This window comes from Mirounga angustirostris, unplaced genomic scaffold, assembly GCF_029215605.1.
Source record: "Mirounga angustirostris isolate CCGP_5_RB_7025 unplaced genomic scaffold, mMirAng1.0.hap1 SCAF_5, whole genome shotgun sequence".
In the NCBI taxonomy this organism is placed as follows: Eukaryota; Metazoa; Chordata; class Mammalia; order Carnivora; family Phocidae; genus Mirounga; species Mirounga angustirostris.
The window spans coordinates 38912290-38930119 of record NW_026991713.1 but is presented as its reverse complement, the minus strand read 5'-3'; the positions used below and the strand labels follow the sequence as shown (position 1 = coordinate 38930119).

Here is a 17830-nt window from a genome sequence, read left to right as displayed (position 1 = left end):
GAAGAATAATCATACAGGGGCGCCTGAGTGTCTCAGCTGGTTAAGCGACTGCCTTCAGCTCAGGTCATGATCCTGGAGTCCCGGGATCGAGTCCCACATCGGGCTCCCTGCTCAGCAGGGAGTCTGCTTCTCCCTCTCAAGCTCCCCCATCTCATGCTCTCTCTGTCTCTAGCTCATTCTCTCTCTCAAATAAATAAATAAAATCTTAAAAAAAAAAAAAAAAGAATAATCATACAGTTCTGCCATTTACATATGCAATCTGAGATTTCCACCCTGCTAATGGCTTTGGCTTCTATAGGAGCTTTAACTACCTGAATAAATTTAGCTGTGTTTCTGCTTCCATCTTCTTATCCTTCCTCCACCCCCCTGGACTTGCCTTTATATGCAGAATCCATTTATAAATACCTCAGGGTCACTCGTTCAGCAGACACAAGTGCATGGTATGCACCAGGCACAGTGGTGGGCATATTGAAATCCCTAGAGGAAGACAGAATTTTGATTTTGAAAGAGAATTCTACAGCACAGTGATACAAACCTTGGTTGTTGATTTCCAACATTTAGAGTGAATCTATGCATAAAATTTGTAATCCTTAAACAAGGTACAGAGCAGGATGTGATGGTGGCAAAAGTGACGAAGTAACAACACAAATGACAAATGCTGGGAAGTGGAAAGGAGGGAATACTGCTGAGGGGCAGGGTTGGGGAATCAAGAGATACTTTCTAAGGTCTACGGAAGAATAAATAAAAGTATAAACATTAAGTCTACCGAGGTGATTGTCACCTCCCCACTCATCTCCTGCTTCCCTCTGCCTTTTGCTTGTTTGCAGAGCCCAGATTGTATTCATCTGTCCACACTATCCTTTGGAATCATGTGCTGAGGAACGACTGGGGTAACTCACGATTCATCTAAATGGTGGTAACTCTGCACTCCTTGTCACTCCTTATTAGTGGGAATGTGGCTGGCTCTAGCCAGAGACATGAGGAGAAATCTGCACTGGCCTTCTGGGAGAGATAGAAAGGAAGAAATAGCCTCTTGTGTTCTTTGAGACATCATCTGAATTAATTAACCTTAGAGCTGTTCTGCTATCTTGGAACATCTTATTGTGGGAAAATACATTTTTCTTACTGCTTAAATATTTGGAATTGATTTTTTTTCTTACTAGAAGTGAAATCAGCCTAACATACAATAACTCATTGAGGAATTTAAAATGATGGTTTAGGGCGCCTGGGTGGCTCAGTTGGTTAAGCGACTGCCTTCGGCTCGGGTCATGATCCTGGAGTCCCTGGATCGAGTCCCGCATCGGGCTCCCTGCTCAGCAGGGAGTCTGCTTCTCCCTCTGACCCTCCTCCCTCTCATGCTCTCTGTCTCTCATTCTCTCTCTCTCAAATAAATAAATAAAATCTTTAAATAAATAAATAAATAAATAAAATGATGGTTTAACTGAACTGGGTAGAAGGGGGAAAAGAAGGAAGGAGGAAATATAAGTGAAGTAAATTCCCATGTATAATAGCAGAATCAAGGTCAACATATTTTATGTAGGATTATATATAAATTTTTTTAAAGAAAAGAAAAGTAAGCAGTGTAAGCTTTCTATTTAGAGAGATGAAGGGAGTCATCAGAAGAAACAAGTTAAAAATGGGACTGGAGCTGAGGAGGGGAGGGATAAGGAAATGTTCCTTTTCATTCTAAGTGCTTTTGCACTATTTTATTTTGAAACTATGTGCATGTGTTATTTTTGATAAAAGCTTTAAAATTTACATAAAGAAGAAAATGAATTCAAAACTAGAAATTAATTTCCTCTTCTGGAGCCACTAGAGAGAAAAATAAAATTCTTTTTCAGAGACAAATCAGCAAGTTAACAGAAGCACTTTTCACCCAGGAAGAATTCCTGGGCCCCAATGCTTTTCCTCCTGGATCTGTGCCGGAGTGTTCCCTTTGTGCAGATGTGGATTAGGCTTTTGGCAGGGAAAGTGTTTGAAATAGGAGGAGATAAGGGAGCTTGGAGGGCCAAGAAAGAGAAAAATCCCCCAGCTGTAGTGCGACCAGTTTTCCTCTCCCTCCAAATGATGTAAATGACACAGACTCTCAGATTCCAGTGTGTTAAAATAGGTAGCAGTTATAGGAGTTGGATAACTAAGCATGCTGAATTTCTCCCACTGAAGGAAGGCACCAATTTTCTTCAAGCTGATTTCACTCTCAAAAGTACAAGAGAAAATTGCCTTGGTTATCTTGACAGTCTCCTCAGGGATGTGAACAAAGATCACACTTCATCTCCTACACCCTTTTGACACTGTTGACTAAAAGGTACTAATGACCTAACTTGAGCCACCAGCATAGTTTTAAATCAGCTAAAGACATTCCTCTTCAACAAATCCCAAAGCTTCTAAAGCTGCAATTTTGTTCCCAGGGGATCAGAGTTACTGATACAAGTTCTAGGAAGAAGATAATCCTATAACTTCCAGAGTCCAGAAAACACTGTTTACTTCTCCAACCTTATTCACTTCATGTCCCATTGAACTCCTGGTCAATTAGGCTGTTTCTTTTAAGCTGTTTTTCAGTAATGCAAGCCATACATATAGGTTTAAAGTCAGCTAAAATAAATCCTGACTTGAATCTAGTAAAGTTTTCTAAAAATGAACCTATTACAATATCAATATGCATTGACCTAGACATGCATATTTCTAGGAACATATCCTATAGAAATAAAACATACACGGAGGTGCCTGGCTGGCTCAATCTTGATCCCTCTTGATATCAGGGTTGTGAGTTCAAGCCCCATGCTGGGTGTGGAGAAATAGAAAAGAAAGGAAAGAAAGAAAGAAAGGAAAGAAAGAAGAGAGAAAGAAAGAAAGAAAGAAAGAAAGAAAGAAAGAAAGAAAGAAAGAAAGAAAGAAAGAAAGAAAGAAAGAAAGAAGAAAGAAAAAAAGAAAGAAAGAAAGAAAGAAAGAAAGAAAGAAAGAAAGAAAGAAAGAAAGAAAGAAAGAAAGAAAGAAAGAAAAAACATACGAGATTGTATACTGCAGCATCATTTGTTATGGCAAAATAAAATAAAATAAGATTTAAAAAGCCCCTAAGAGTCAAACAGCAGGAGATTGAACAAATAATGACATCCATACTGCAGATTATAGAGTTATTAAAAAATAAAAACTAGATAGCACTTCGTGAATTTTCATAGAAAAATGTCCATGTTACATGAAAAAAGCAAGTTGCAGAAATACATGTACAATGTAATTCCATTTTTACAAAAAGTATGTGTGTGTTTTCATGTAACTGGAGAAAGATTATGAAAAGGTATACATCAAACTGTTCATGGTGATCACCTCAGGGCATGGAATTAGAAGGGAGTAGAGTTTTACTTTATATACTAGTGAATATTTTGAATTGTTATGTCAGTTATGCAACACAAAATAAAATTTGTTGGAAATGTGGGAAAGGTGATCAAATCTCCTTTCCCAGGATCATACTTAATATCACAATTTAATGAGAATCTGTCCAATTTCTTAAAATCTTCAGAAAATATTTTACAACCTTCTTTTGTAACTTTGTCCTAATAATAGTTTCCATTTATTGAAAGGCTAACATGTACCTGATATGGTTTAGGTGCTTCTCATACAGTTACTTACCTTAATCTTTCAGTAACAGCACAGGCTTTATTAGGTCCATTCTACAGGTGAGAGGATGAAATTATTCAAACAGGATCACATAAATCAAACAAGCAGCCTAGTCAGGATACCAAAGCAGATCTAATTGGAAGGCTTGTGTTCTTCGCAGGACTACACCGTATCTATTAAACACATGCATCTAGGTTAAATCACTCACTTCATTACAAATTCAATTACTTTTGTAAATGGAAATAGCACATACTGAGGGAGTCTAAAACCTACCTCACAGAGTTGTTAGAAAAGAATCAAAGGCGGTCTGTCTCAGTTCCCTCCCCTTCCACTCATCATGCTAGTCTCCTAAAGAAAACTCATCCCCAAGCCGCCATGTCCTCTACTACTCCATGCCATGCTCCTCTAGCCCTATCTTCTACCTTTATCCAATTTCAAAAACTCTCCCAGGGAGGTCTCTCCAAATTCTCTAGGTTACTCTAGATGTGAAATCTGAAGAGATATTTTCAATGTTGAAGATTACTTCACAGCTTCTAAAAGCTAAGATCTTATTCGTGGGTCCCCAATAGCCCGCAGGCACTGTGTCCGGTTTTGTATGTTAACAAAAACAAAAATAGTGCGGATTCTTGGTCATTTGACTAACACCTTTTAGCTCTTCTTGTAAACAGTTTGTCATTCCTGGCCCTGAATTTGTAATATCTGTTAGTAACTCTACGGGAGGGATATTGGTCAACAATTTTGAGAGGGACATGTTCATTAGAGCCAAAGAGGAAAACTCAGTAGGGTTTATATAATGCAAAGCATAGTAAATAAGAATGGGGAAAATACAATAGACATTGGAGAGGCGGTAGCTCCATCTCCTATCATGTACCCTGAGACTTGACTGGATTTATTACTGATGCTGTATTCTCACACAGCTTCAGTGACCAGAAATGCCTTTCATCCCATCTCTGGCTGGTGCAAAGATCATATTCCCCAGGGACCTAGCACTTCATAATAATGATTCATTATTTATTCCAGCCCCAGGACATTTCAAATGAGTGTTTCAAACCACTGCTGGTTATTATACTGGATTTAACTCTACTGATGCATTTACTGACACCACAGGAACCACTGAAATGCAGTGGCAGTCTCCATAACTCTTGGAAAGCTACATTTTATTTGATTTTCTTTCATGAATCTCAAAACCTAGCACAGTATTTTCCATAATAATTAATCAAAATAGATACATTTGCTGAATGAATTAATAAATGAGTGTTTAAACAAGCTAGCAGAGTAAGAGACTAAGGACTTTAAAGTTTTAAGGAATTAATTCTTTTTCTTAATGAGTATACGAAACCTTTCCCAAGCCTGTGTCAAAATAACCATGAGGATGAGAGCATCTGGTATTGCCTGGCATACTGAGGCATTCAGTATTTGCTGAGGAAATGAATGACAAGCTTGCCACAACAAGTTTATTCTCATTATTTTTCCTGATGACATGGTAAGTGTTGTGGATTAGAAACTGGAAATTTATGCCTGCTCCCCCCCCCCTTTTTTTTTTACCTACCTTTAATTTCTCTGCTTGGGCTCACTGTTACCTGAGTCATAGTGTCTATATATCCTACAAATAAAAAGATACATACCCACCAGAGAGAAAATTCAGCAGGCTGCTTCTAAGATATTTCCAGAAAACAAATCTTCAGAATCAATAAAAGGAAAGGAGACAAAACAAAATTAAAAAAAAAAAAAAGGCATCGCCAAAGTACAGCTATGGCTAACTGGAAAGGACTCTTCAAACCATCAGAGGAAATCTCACCTTTAAGTGTCCTTGAATTGGAAAATGACTCAGGTGATAGCACATAATAAGCAATTACTTTATAATAATATTTTCTTTTTCTTTTTAAAGCTACTGGTATTAACTGGTTTGGCAATCTTCTTACTTAGATCTGGAAGCATGTGCCTATGGAATTTCAAGAAGGCACATATCATGACTCTGTCTTTCCTAAAGGTACTGAATACACCAATGGCTAAGTCACAAGCCTATGTATATGGGAGGGATGTCACAGTTGGGGGACAGGTGAGGGGTGTTCCTCTTCATTTACGTTTTATCTCCATACTGTTGCTGTAGTGGTTTTTCTAGTATGGAAGGCTAGAGTAAGTCACCTCTACACGTGAAACTCTTCAATGACTCCCCCTTGCCGCCAAGATAACTTCCTCAGTATGATGTCTACCCCCATTCAGGACCTGGCACAACATTCTCAATCTGGAATCTCCATCTGAGAATATATATTCACAGGGGAAAAAAGACATGATCGATCGATCTATCTAGTTCTATCTGAGAGCCCAACAAAATCAGGCATTTTAGACTTGGTTGCTTTCTTCAGTAGGACTTGTTAAACTGAAGACACTGAGGGATTTACTTGTGTTTGCTTTCTCACTCTCAAGACTAATTTGTATCACTCCATAGTCCAGAAGCCTCTGCAGCCAATAAGTAAACTATGTGATTGAAAATAAAATTATAACCTGGTTCTCTATTGCCTAGAGAATTAATTCGAATCCCAATTCACTTCTTTAGTTTAGGGGGAAAAACTAACTGAAGAAATCACACGTTACCAGTACCAATGGTTCACCCAGGCCACAAATTGCAGGCCACTGAGTCCTGGGAAACAAACTGTCACCTAAAAGCATCCCCATTGACATCACTAGCTAAAAGTTTTAGTGCAGACTTCTAATTACATCAACAGGGTAGTTTGGCACAGAATGACTGATGTCTTCCACAAGTCCGAACAGAACTCTGTAAAGAATCATTTCTCTATCAAAACCCCTTCCAACACCACCAGAAGCCTTGACCAATAGCATCATCATTTACTCATTACTCAGGTCAAAAACGCAGTAGCCATCCCTGATTCTTCTCACTCATTTTCTACCCCCAGTCTATCTAAAGGCCTGACAGCTTTGACTACAATAAGTATCTAAACTGACCATTTCCCACCCTCACTCTTACCACCTAATCCAAGGCCACCGATCGGTTCCATTTGTCCATCCTCTCCACAGCAGCCAAATTAACTGTTCTAATTACATCAGCCTGCATCCCTTTCCTACATAAAACACTCAGTGACTTTCACTGCAACACAAATAAACTCCAGACTCCTCACCATGGCCTATACAGCCTTCAGTGACCCAGCCTCCGCCTCCCTCTCCCACCTCATCCTCCCTTCCCCCTTGCTCACCAGAGTCCAATCCACTGGCCTTGTTTCTGTTAAACAGGCTGTGCTCAGCCCCTACACCCTCAAAATAGTCAAATGGACTGCTTTCTTCCCAACATTCAGACCTCTACTCAGATGTCACTCTTCAGAGAAATCTTTCCTGACCAATAGAGGTCACTCTCTAGCACATTACCCTATTTTACTTCTTCCACAGCTCAACTTTTATTATCTGCCTCCTCTCACTGAAGTGGGAGCTCCTTAAGGGCAGGAACCCATCTGGTATGTTCTCCGCTCTATCCTCATGGACTACAAGAGTTCTTGGCACAAACTACAAATGAATAAATATTTGCCAACTAAGTACCACAAAAAAAGGATCTACTTTCCCACATACCAGATGCTAGTGTTCTGCCAGAATTAGCACACCTAGAAGGCACCATAGTTTGAAAAAAAAAACAACTTATCTCTTTGAAAGGAGTATTTCAGACAACTATGAATCAGACTTGTATCCCAGAGTAAAGAAATGACTTGTCGTAAGCAGATACAAGAGTAGTTCATTTTTCATTCTCCTTGAATTAAGATCTAAAAGTCTGATTTCAGCATCCTGAGATCTTCAAACTAAACCTGATGAGTTATTTCCCCTTTCCTGTCAACTGATAAACAGAAGCTGCCGGTCAATTCTTACTCTCATTTACTCAATCTTCAGTCTTTGGGATTGTTTGCTTTATCTTAATGCAGTTACAGCTCCACTCTGTGGAAAAACAGGGAAAAGAGGCAATGCAGTGCAGGTATGTTACCTATGTGACCATGACATGGGGAAACTATGTAGAGATTACAGTCTGTAAAAAGATGCACAAAATATCAAAATGATGATGTGTCTTTTATTCTTATTTGGATTGGATATGGTTAATCTTTAGAAATTAAATATGAATCACAGACCTATAAATGTTTGATGATTTACTTGCTCTCTTTCCCATAGTCCCACCTCCCATCTCTATTTCCATACAGGCTTGAAACTGTTCAGTAAGTTTCTCCTTTTAGTAATACATCTGTCAGTCGACACGGTGACATGTATAAAAATCACAAAGTTCATTTTGGTCACACCCAGGAATTAGACAATTAAAAGCAAATGATTTCCTATATCTAGATGCACTGAGATACAGCCATGGAAACTAGCAGAGGCAGCACTGCCTTCTCTTAAAAGGAAAAGAACATTTTTCACTGATATCCCTTGACCCTCGCCTAGAAATAAGATCCTTCATGAAGCTGCCAATCGTGATGAGCAACACTGAAGACCTAATCAATGTCCAACTGGTTCAGTTTCTAAGAGAGCGGGTGCAGATATGAGTTTCAAATGATCTCTCCCAGAAAAGCTCAGAAATATTTTTAACATTTCTTAGGATTTAATACATTGCAGTTTGGGGTCTCCAAGGTATCAAAGCACAGCCTGGTTTCTAGTAACACAGCGACACCCGATACAAGAGCTACACTGCTTCCACCACTTTACTATCTAAGAATTTAAAACCATTTGGACCCAGTTTCAACATATGATCGATGGACACAGTATTCATCGTCCCTTCTCTAGCTTCAGTGAGTTGAATTTGAGCTCCACTTTATACTGGGATTTTCACTGACTAACTCATTAGAAAGCTTCAACCCTTAGTGAAATTAGAAACTAGGCAACATTTATCTTTGGTGACCCAAGATAACCCTTCATCTCCACCCTCCCCCATTTTCCTGCCCCTTTTTACCTCTCAAGTTCTTTCCTTATCAAAACAGCCTCTAATGAAGAGATCTGAATTCCTCAGGACTAAAATAAATCTCTGCTAGAAGCTTCAAGGATGACTTTTCTCAAGGAGCTAAGGGAACAAATAGGAATCAAAGCTTTGAATTACACTATGTTTTCAAGAGTAAGAGAACAAGCATAAAGGACAGATTAGTACAAAAAGGGAAAATTTCATAGAGGAGCCAGTGACTGAACTTGGTTCTTAAGGATGAATAAGAATTTGTTCAGCAGTCAAGGTTAAAAGACATTTTAAGCAATGAGATCAAAGTGAGCAAGCTAAGGTGGAGTGAAAGCATTGTATTAGTAACATGGCTTCTAATTTACCTCTCTCCCCCTGCCCCAGAAGATCTTGACCATCAGGATTATGAAATCTGCTTAAAACAATTGGTGCTCAGTTTTAGAACATAGATTATGTACTGAGAATATTATTGATGGATATTCACTATGTGGAATACAATGATGAGTCAGACACAGCCCAACCCCAAAGCAATTCACAATATAATGGGTTTAGATAGAAATGTATGCATATCATATAAGAGAATGAAGACTGACTAGGAGGGAGAGAGAATGCTGCATGAACTGGATAAAAAGCCAGCTCGCCATAAAGTTAGTCAGCCACTAGCTTCCAAATTGGAAGTAATGGTGCATAGATGATTTTAAAATCCTACCGAGTGATAAGGTCAATGTTCTGAAGTCTTACCTGAGTTAGAGGAGACTGGTGTGGGTAGAAGTGGTTTGCCTTTTGTCCCCCCACTAAAGTTTCCAATTTGTTGAATAAATTCAACTCACAAAGATCAGCTTATTCCAGAGTGGGACAAATACTCAAGGGTTTTACATTTTCCACATTTACTAACTTCTCACAGAAGAATTCCTAATCACAGGAGAATTCACCCATAGCTTAAATCATGTTGGGAGCATTCGCAGCGAAAGGGTGACCACTTCCTTGTTTGCTCTGACCACAAAACCCATCTTCCTTGAAAAAGAGATTAAACCTCGATATCCTGCTGATCCCTCAAAATCTTGCCTCTGTTTCAGAGGGCTGCATGCCCCGGTCATCTGGTTCCCTTGGACACATCACCTCTCAGCCTCATCTCCTTGATGTGGAGCTACAGATCACTCAAAATGAAATTCAGGAAATCTCTCAGTCTGGGTAGAGTTCTCAGCTGAGGCCAGCCTTCACTCAGCCAACAGTATGAAGGCCAATTAGGGCAGGGAGAGCTTTGCTGCCACTGGAAATGTTGACAAATAGCCCTCCACTGTGGCTAGATCATGGTCCTCTGTGTTGAGTTTGAGCTTTCTAGGAAGCCTCTGACCTCTCTGGTCAAACAACCAGCTGATTGTTTTGGACGATATGAATTGTGTCAATATTTTTTTAAGGCTGAACATTTTTAACAGTTTGAGAGAATGCTCTTCAAAGCTTCAGGTACTGGGTCAAATGTACTTTTCCTTTAAAGAAAAAAGGCTCATCCTTTCTCTTTTTAACTTTTATAGCATTATGGACAATAGTTGAAAGAGCTTTTTTTTTTTCTTGTTTGCTTTCTTGAGTGCGGAAGTGTGGAAGGACCATGTTAAGATGGCCTTCTCTCTTGAGAATCCAATCACATGCCTTCAGATTCCCACCAATGTAATAACATGAGCTCTCACGTGCAATGAATGTACAAACAGGTGATAAAAGCAATCTCAGTAAACACTGAGTTTCCTATTACATGAAAATATGAGTGGGGTATCCTATAGTTTCAAATCACAGATGCACAGATTCAAAAAGACCTCTGGGTATTATATATAAGTGATGAGTCACTAAATTCTATTCCTGAAACCAATATCAATACTGTATGTTACCTAACTAGAATTTAAATAAAAACTAAAAAAAAAAAAAAAAAAAGATTCAAAAAGACTTCAGAGACCATTCTCCTCTAATCTCTCATTTTATGATTTAGGGAATTCATTCTCATTCATTCATTCATTCATTTAAACCAAGCAAGATTCATCCCAGGCCGGCATTCATCCCAGTGATTCTCAAAGTGTGATTTCAGGACCAGCAACAGCATCACCACCTGGGACCTTTTAAAAATGAAAATTCTTGAGCCCCATTCCAGATCATGCATCAGACATGGTGGGGTAGGGCCCAGCAGCTGGTCTCTTAATAAGTCTGCCAGGGGGGCACCTGGGTGGCTCAGTTGGTTAAGCAACTGCCTTCGGCTCGGGTCATGATCCCGGAGTCCTGGGATCGAGTCCCACATCGGGCTCCCGGCTCAGCGGGGAGCCTGCTTCTCCCTCTGACCCTCTCCCCTCTCGTGCTGTTTCTCTCTCTCTCTTTCTCTCAAATAAATAAATAAATAAAATCTTAAAAAAAAAAAAAAGGAACAAGTCTGCCAGGTTATTCTAGTGCACACAAAAGTCTGAAAATCATCTCCCTATATCTTATAAGTGGAATGTATTAGTCAGGGCTATTTATTTTAATTGGATTAAACAGAAAAGGGAATCTGTTAGTCCATGCCAACTAAAGAGTTCAGAATAATCTGTGAAAAACACCACGTTTTGCTTTTCTTCAATGGCTGCAAATTTCCTTCTCCATCAGCTACATACTGCCCCGTTAGGATTGTCCATGCCCCAGCGCCAAGCTACCCATCAAACTTGACTTCCTGCTGCTCTCCAACAGCCATCTCGGCCATAGTCTGCAGTCTCTTCCCCCTGCCTTCACCGTAGCATATCCATTCTCCCATTGTCATTTTATCCATGAAGTTCCCCTTGAATGAAACACTGCCTTCCCTCAGCCAATCAAAAATCCTGCCCCGACTTCAAGAGCAAGCTCAAGTTCTACCACTTCCATGAAAAATCCTTTGTCGGCTCCAAACCTGTCTTAAGACTTTTTGTGAACTCCTACAATTTTTCAGTGTCTGACACATATAATACGACCCTTAATTACATGTTTAAGGCAGGGACCATTTTGTTAAGAGGAAACATTCGTGCCCATTTAAATAAATATAGTTCAGAGGGATTTCATGTAATCCAATCACAGAGTAATTAGCTAAACCTCCATAGTTTTGAAAGGTCACAAATATTAGATAAGAATATTTATTCCTCAAGTTTTAATATGTATGGCCTCTCTCCCTACCCCTCAATCAATTTTGATTAATTATCTGATTGGTGAATTTGTGAGAAGAAACTACACATGCTCAGTGTAGTCCCTTCCTCTTTTCTTTTCGGGGGACTTCTGTGGGGGGCATTCAAGGGCAGGGAGAAATGCAGGCAGGGCAGCGGGCAGCACTGTGGTTTTTTAACGCTGCCTCTGACTAGGTGGGTAAGTTTATTTTAAAGGTGAAGATAGTGAGTCCTTTGTGACTACAGGGTAAAAGTTGTTCTCCAAACAGTTTAATCAGTAATAAAAGTGTCACTTATCTCCATCTGACTTATTTGTCCCTTAATTAGTTTCAACTCTGGAGAAAAAGAAAAGGGTATTATTACTGGTCACCCTAAAATTTAAACAATAGGCAGCTATTCTCTCTTTCTCTATCTGGAGCTGCATATTTATCATCCCTGCTATAAATCCACTCCAATTCTTTTCATTCTGAAAATTAACTTCTTTTTAACTTGGGCTTCTGGCTCCTCGTTAACTTCGGCATTTGTGTGGAACTGAGTGTTACCATTAGTGACAGAGACTGCTAAGTTCCCCCCCCAAATGTAATCCTCTCTTCTTGTTTAGTAACAGAACACCCAAATTTTAGCTGGGCACATGGAAGCCCAGAATAAAGAATACATTTCCCAAGTAGATACAGTTGTATGATTAAGTTCTGTCCAGTGGGATTTAAGTAAAAGAGCTGTATACAACTTGTGGAAGATATTTTTTAAGAAGGAGGGAATTTGCTCTTCTCTTTTGATTTCTTCCTTTCTACTAGTTGAAATGCAGTTTTGTTTTGTTTTTTAAGATTTTATTTATTTATTTGACAGAGAAAGGGAGAGAGCACAAGCAGGGGGAGCGGCAGGCAGAGGGAGAAGGAGAAGCAGGCTCCCCACCAGCAGGGAAGCCCAATGTGGGGCTTGATCCCAGGACTCTGGGATCACGACCTGAGCCAAAGGCAGATGCTTAACTGACTGAGCCACCCAGGCACCCCTGATATGCAGTTCTAATGTCTGGAACCAGAGCAGCTATTTTGGAGTATGAGGGAGAAGCAGTGTATGCTTGACCTAGTTCATATAGGTTCAGGACAGCAGATTGTTGAACATTCTGGAATTTTGCAACCTGGTTATTAAAACATCGATAGCTTGAAATTGGCCATGGTGGGAGTATTTCCACCATAGGAATCAGGCAACGCTACAAATCAAGCCACCCCCCTCCCCCAGAGCCAGCTAACCAGCACAGCACTGGATAGAAGTACACACTGAAGATGACAAAGCAGTAAAACGGGAGAAGCCTGAGTCCCTGATGGCAGTGAAATGGCTTGCCATACAAGCCCTGGGCTGCCTATGTTTATGTGAGAGAAAAATGAGTTTCTATCTTGTTCAGGCATTTCCACCTTTCCAGTTCTTGCTTTCCACCCCTCAAAGCCTGAGATCCAACTGAGGCACTGAGCCTAACTCAACATAATCTGATCATAGTTTGGGGTCATTAGGAAAGAAAAATCTAACTGCTTCAACTTAAGTCAAGTTTCCAAATCCTTGGCACAAACTAAGGGGAACACAGGAGTGTGGGTTCCATGGTACAAACCTGGCCAACTAAACCCATCCTTTTAGCAGGGGCTATGGGTTGACATCTGGGAAAAAAAAAAAAAAAAAGATTTGAATGGAGCAGGCATCCAAACTGTACTATAGTTGACTACAGTACAGTATAGTATAGTAATATTATATATATTACATATAGTATAGTGTAGTTGACTACACTACCATCTAATACATTATATAGATTATTTAATGTTATTCCATGTAATGTCTATTCCCTTTAAGCCCATTTGTCTGAATTATTTTCCAAGAATATTTTATAAATCAGTTTATATGTATTTTCCCTATAACGGATATATTTTCCCCTACGCCCTGAGTGCAGTGGACTATACTACACTCTCCCAGCCCCTGAGAACTCTACAGTGCTACCCTGAGTTAAGTGTCTTGTTTATTCCAGTGTGGCCTCTCTCCATTTGTTTTATGTTCTGGCAAACAGTTCTGATCAATAATGCCTGACAAAAGCTGTTCAAATGATAGTGCTGTACCTGCCAAAAGGAACAAGAAAGAGTATCACAGGAAATTTCAAATGACTGTTTTATTGTAGCTCTAGGTCCCTGCAAGGAAACAGAAACTAAAGTTCCTTAGGCAGTAAGAGACTCACAGAAGCCCTTTAACTTTATGAAAAACCTCATAAACATTACTGCATCCAGGGCAGACTGACCAACAATCGCATAAGTAGCTAGAGAAAGATACAGTTGGACGCAGAACCTCAGGGGATGTGAAGAGACTGAAAAAAGCTATTGCCAATCTACTCAGAGGAAATGCATTTCCAGCGGACTTTGCTGAAAGGGTCTTTTATAATGCCAATTCAGTTGGAGTACCAAAATTCAAAACTACAACTGCATCTACTTAAAATGTATATTGTATATATGATATGCATCTACTTAAAATGTGTATGTGTATGTATGTTTCATTTGTGGGTGATATTTTATCTCTAACCAGATTATAAACTCCCAGAGGACATGGAGAGAAAAAGATAAAGACAAGATCCTTGACCTACTAGGAAAACAGGCAAGTGAAGAGACTAACTACAGAATGGTGTGAAAGTGCTAGGAGAGAGAGATGAGTGGAGGGTAGTGCTCTTGGTGGTTGACTCTTGAATATCGATTCTACTCCATATGAATTGTCTAATCCACTCATGAGAATCCCATTCCCGTCCCTGGTCATTGGTTTAAAAATGGGCCTAGGACCTAATCTTGGTCACCAAGACATGAAAATAAGTGGAAAATTTTCTCACTCCTAAATAAGAGACACACACAAAAAGAGATGCTTCCTCTCTTCCTCTGGACTTTGGGGTCAACCACCTGCCCAGTGGGCTTACTATAAGGCACTAGGCAGTGTATCAGCAGGTGAAAAAAGAAGACCAAGAAAGATGAAAAAGCAGGGTATCCGAGGAGAGACTTTAAGTGCTGTAAGAAGAAGTAGCAATTACTCTTCTCATAGCCAGGAGGTAAGCCTCTTAAGAAACCAGCTGATTTGTATGATAACTATTTACAGAAATCTCATCTTATCCCTATTCTCTACTATGTTATAGGGCAAGGACCATGTCTAAAACAAGGCCTCAGGCACAGTGCCTTGAGCAGCCCAATCAGCAGAAAGAAAAAGTTCAAGAGCAAAAACTCCAACAAATGTTTTGCAAGGAGTGAGCTTGGGTATTTTATGGTGAGAAAAACCACTAGAAAGAAATTTGGATCCCTTCCCCAAATTCTTCCTCCTTTAAACCACTCATACAGAAGCCTACTTCCTTTTTTTTTTTTTTTTTTAAGATTTTTTATTTATTTATTTGACAGAGACAGCAAGGAGCACAAGTAGGGGGAACAGCAGAGGGAGAGGGAGAAATATCAAGAATTATTGGGGCACCTAAATAAAATCTTTAAAAAAATTATTGAGGAACACTTGGAGGTAAGAACAAAACTCTATCCCACATTCCAAATTTGGAGAACTTACAGATGTAGGGGACAGACACCTTCACCCAGGAATTGGAGACAGTCAACATATCAGCAGACCCACTTCTTTGACGGAAGAAGGATGGTAGAAAGAGAGGGGTTACCTCTGGCAGGGGGGAATGCATCCTACAGAGTGGCAACTATCCCTCCCCATGCCCTTTGTGTTCAGGTTAGAAATCTACCTGATCCCTCCACACAACAAGATGGACACTGAAATGTTGCTTCCCACCACTGCAGCTAAGTTGTGGACTGGAGATCGGCTCTGGTCTGAGTGTCAGCAAGTCACTGGTCAGGCACAGCACTTGATCCTCGGGAGAGTGGAACGAGGAGCAGGAAAGAGATGCTAAAGCTGACAGGAAGCACTGGAAGGCAAGCTACATTGCCACTTTTTGGAGTAGCAAGAATGCAAGGCTTTCACGTGGCTCTAACAGACTCTAAGGCAGGTGGCTGCTTTTATACAGAGCTATATGCCCCACGGAATAAAGGAGAATATTGTACCTGAGAGAGATCCCCACCTGGAGCCTGGCCAGGGGTAGACTGTAGAGCCCACTGAACAACCGGCTCTGTGCTCCAAGAGAGCAACAGCATTCAGACTCCTTCACACAGAATCAAGCAAAGGACAAGTAGCGTTGGCCAAATAAGTAGCCACAGCCTACAGAGAGAAGAGGCAGTACAAGATACCCTGACTAGAAGCCCGCAGGTAAGAGGACTCGATGTCGGCTTTAATTTCTACAGCAGAGTGTAAGCACAAAAAGGGGGCCGAGATGAGAAAGAACAGACCAAGACCCCCATCCTACCCTCCAGCATTTAAAATTACCAATATTTCTGGGGGTGGGCAAGAGAAGGAAGGAGTAGACCTTTGAATAGAAAATCATTTTTAAACTCAAACGAACACTACTGGGTCTTGAGATTTCAGGGACACTATTTTAATAAACTGGCAGTGACACAAGTTATGGAATCGGGCTGGGACACCATTAAGGGAACTTACTACCCTGCAGGCAAATAATTTTGACAGAACACAATTAGTAGCAATTATGGGAAAAATAAATCCCTTTCATGGTTATACAAGATTCTCACAAAACTGGCAACATATGGCAATGTTTGCCCACCTTAAATGTGAGATAAAGTGTTGCCTATCCCAAGTTACACATTTATGTTTCCAAGGAGGTTTTTATGGAGACGAAGGTGGAGAAGGGTGCTGGTATGAGGTGGCTGCAGTGTTTGAGGGTAATATTAACTCCTCGTCAAGAGCCAGACATGCCTCAAGATAATAGGTAAATAAATAATTCAAAAGAGGAGCCTCATGTTACCTACCAACCAAATCATGTTCCCCATGTGAGATACTTCTAATTATCACAAAGTTGTTGGGTGTGTGCGTGGGTTTGATGATCATCCTAATTGTGTGAGTTAAGTGAAAAACATTAAAAAAATAACCAAATAAAAAATTAATGTGGATAGAGAGCCAGAGACTCTGATGATAGTTTTGAGTCAAACTCTCCCCCATTTTTTCCCCTTCTTTCCTGTAATGAAATAAGACTCGTCTAAGTTCCAGGGAGTAGCAACCCCAGGATCAGTACCTTACGGCTCAGCCTTGAAAAAACTCATCGCTACAAAGTTGCCTCCTTTTGCTTACCAATTGTGTTGAATACAACTAAAATACTACAACAAATAACTCCTTTCTCAAGACTTAGAGCCAGATTAATTTTGCGTATCTGCAGTTTGCTACACCATAACCACCTATCTCAGAGCCCTCTGTTCCCAGGTCAGCAGACAGACAGGGACTCCAAGATGAGACTCGGGCTTCAGAGCCAGTTCCATAGCTGGAGGTAATTGTGATTTGAGGTATTTTTGAAGGCCCTTTCCCTTCCCTCTGGGCCAAAACTTTCTTTCCTGTGGGTCTGCAAAGTAGTGCCTGAAATTCTCAGCATTCCTGTCATTCCCTAAGGGCTCAGGCAGCTCTCTAAACATTCTTGCCCACAGGCACCTGAGGAATGGGCCCCCGAGTCTTGTGTGGGAAGACAGCAGGAAGTTAAGCGCATAGTGCAGAGTATTTGGGCAATATTTGGGAAAATGACATCTAGGCCTAAAGGAAACACAAAAAAGAGTGGAGTGTGCGAGATAAGGAGCTTGGTCTACGTGAGCGGCTGCAGCAGATGGTTCCACCACTCAACATGGTTAGTGAGCTAACTTGAAATGGAATGTGGGCCAGGGAAAGCTGGTACAAAGCTTTGCAGGCTGAAAAGCAACCCAGGGCCCTAGTGCAAATCCTTAATAAAGAGTTTAACTAGTTATCACTTGCTGGAACCCCGGAAAAAAAAACGTTCTCACTGAGGTCCTAACTGGATCTCAGAAGCCCTGTTCAGAAAGCCCAGTCTTTATACACTGAGATGAGCTACACCGGCAAGGATCCTCTCCCCGTTCTTTCTTTTTCTCGCCCTCCTTCCCTCCCTTTTTCTTTCCCACACACAATCTGGGAATTTATTTGGGTAAATTTTTCTGAAGAACTGGGGTACATCTGCAGTTTATTCATTTAAGCCACAGACAGGCCACTAGAGGGCAGTGTCATCATTAATCATGGAAACTCT

General features: G+C 40.4%; 1 long non-coding RNA gene across 1 annotated transcript in view; it reads right to left on the bottom strand.

Moving 5' to 3' along the window:
* Positions 1–219: 219 nt before the first annotated feature.
* LOC135364406 (uncharacterized) overlaps positions 220–17830 on the bottom strand; it is a 33175-nt gene continuing 15564 nt past the window's right edge. Inside the window, exons 2-4 of the long non-coding RNA XR_010411427.1 lie at positions 5238–5291; positions 3625–3785; positions 220–477 (exon numbers count right to left, since the gene is read on the bottom strand). This is a non-coding gene — a long non-coding RNA (uncharacterized LOC135364406). The remainder of the gene's footprint in view (positions 478–3624; positions 3786–5237; positions 5292–17830) is intronic.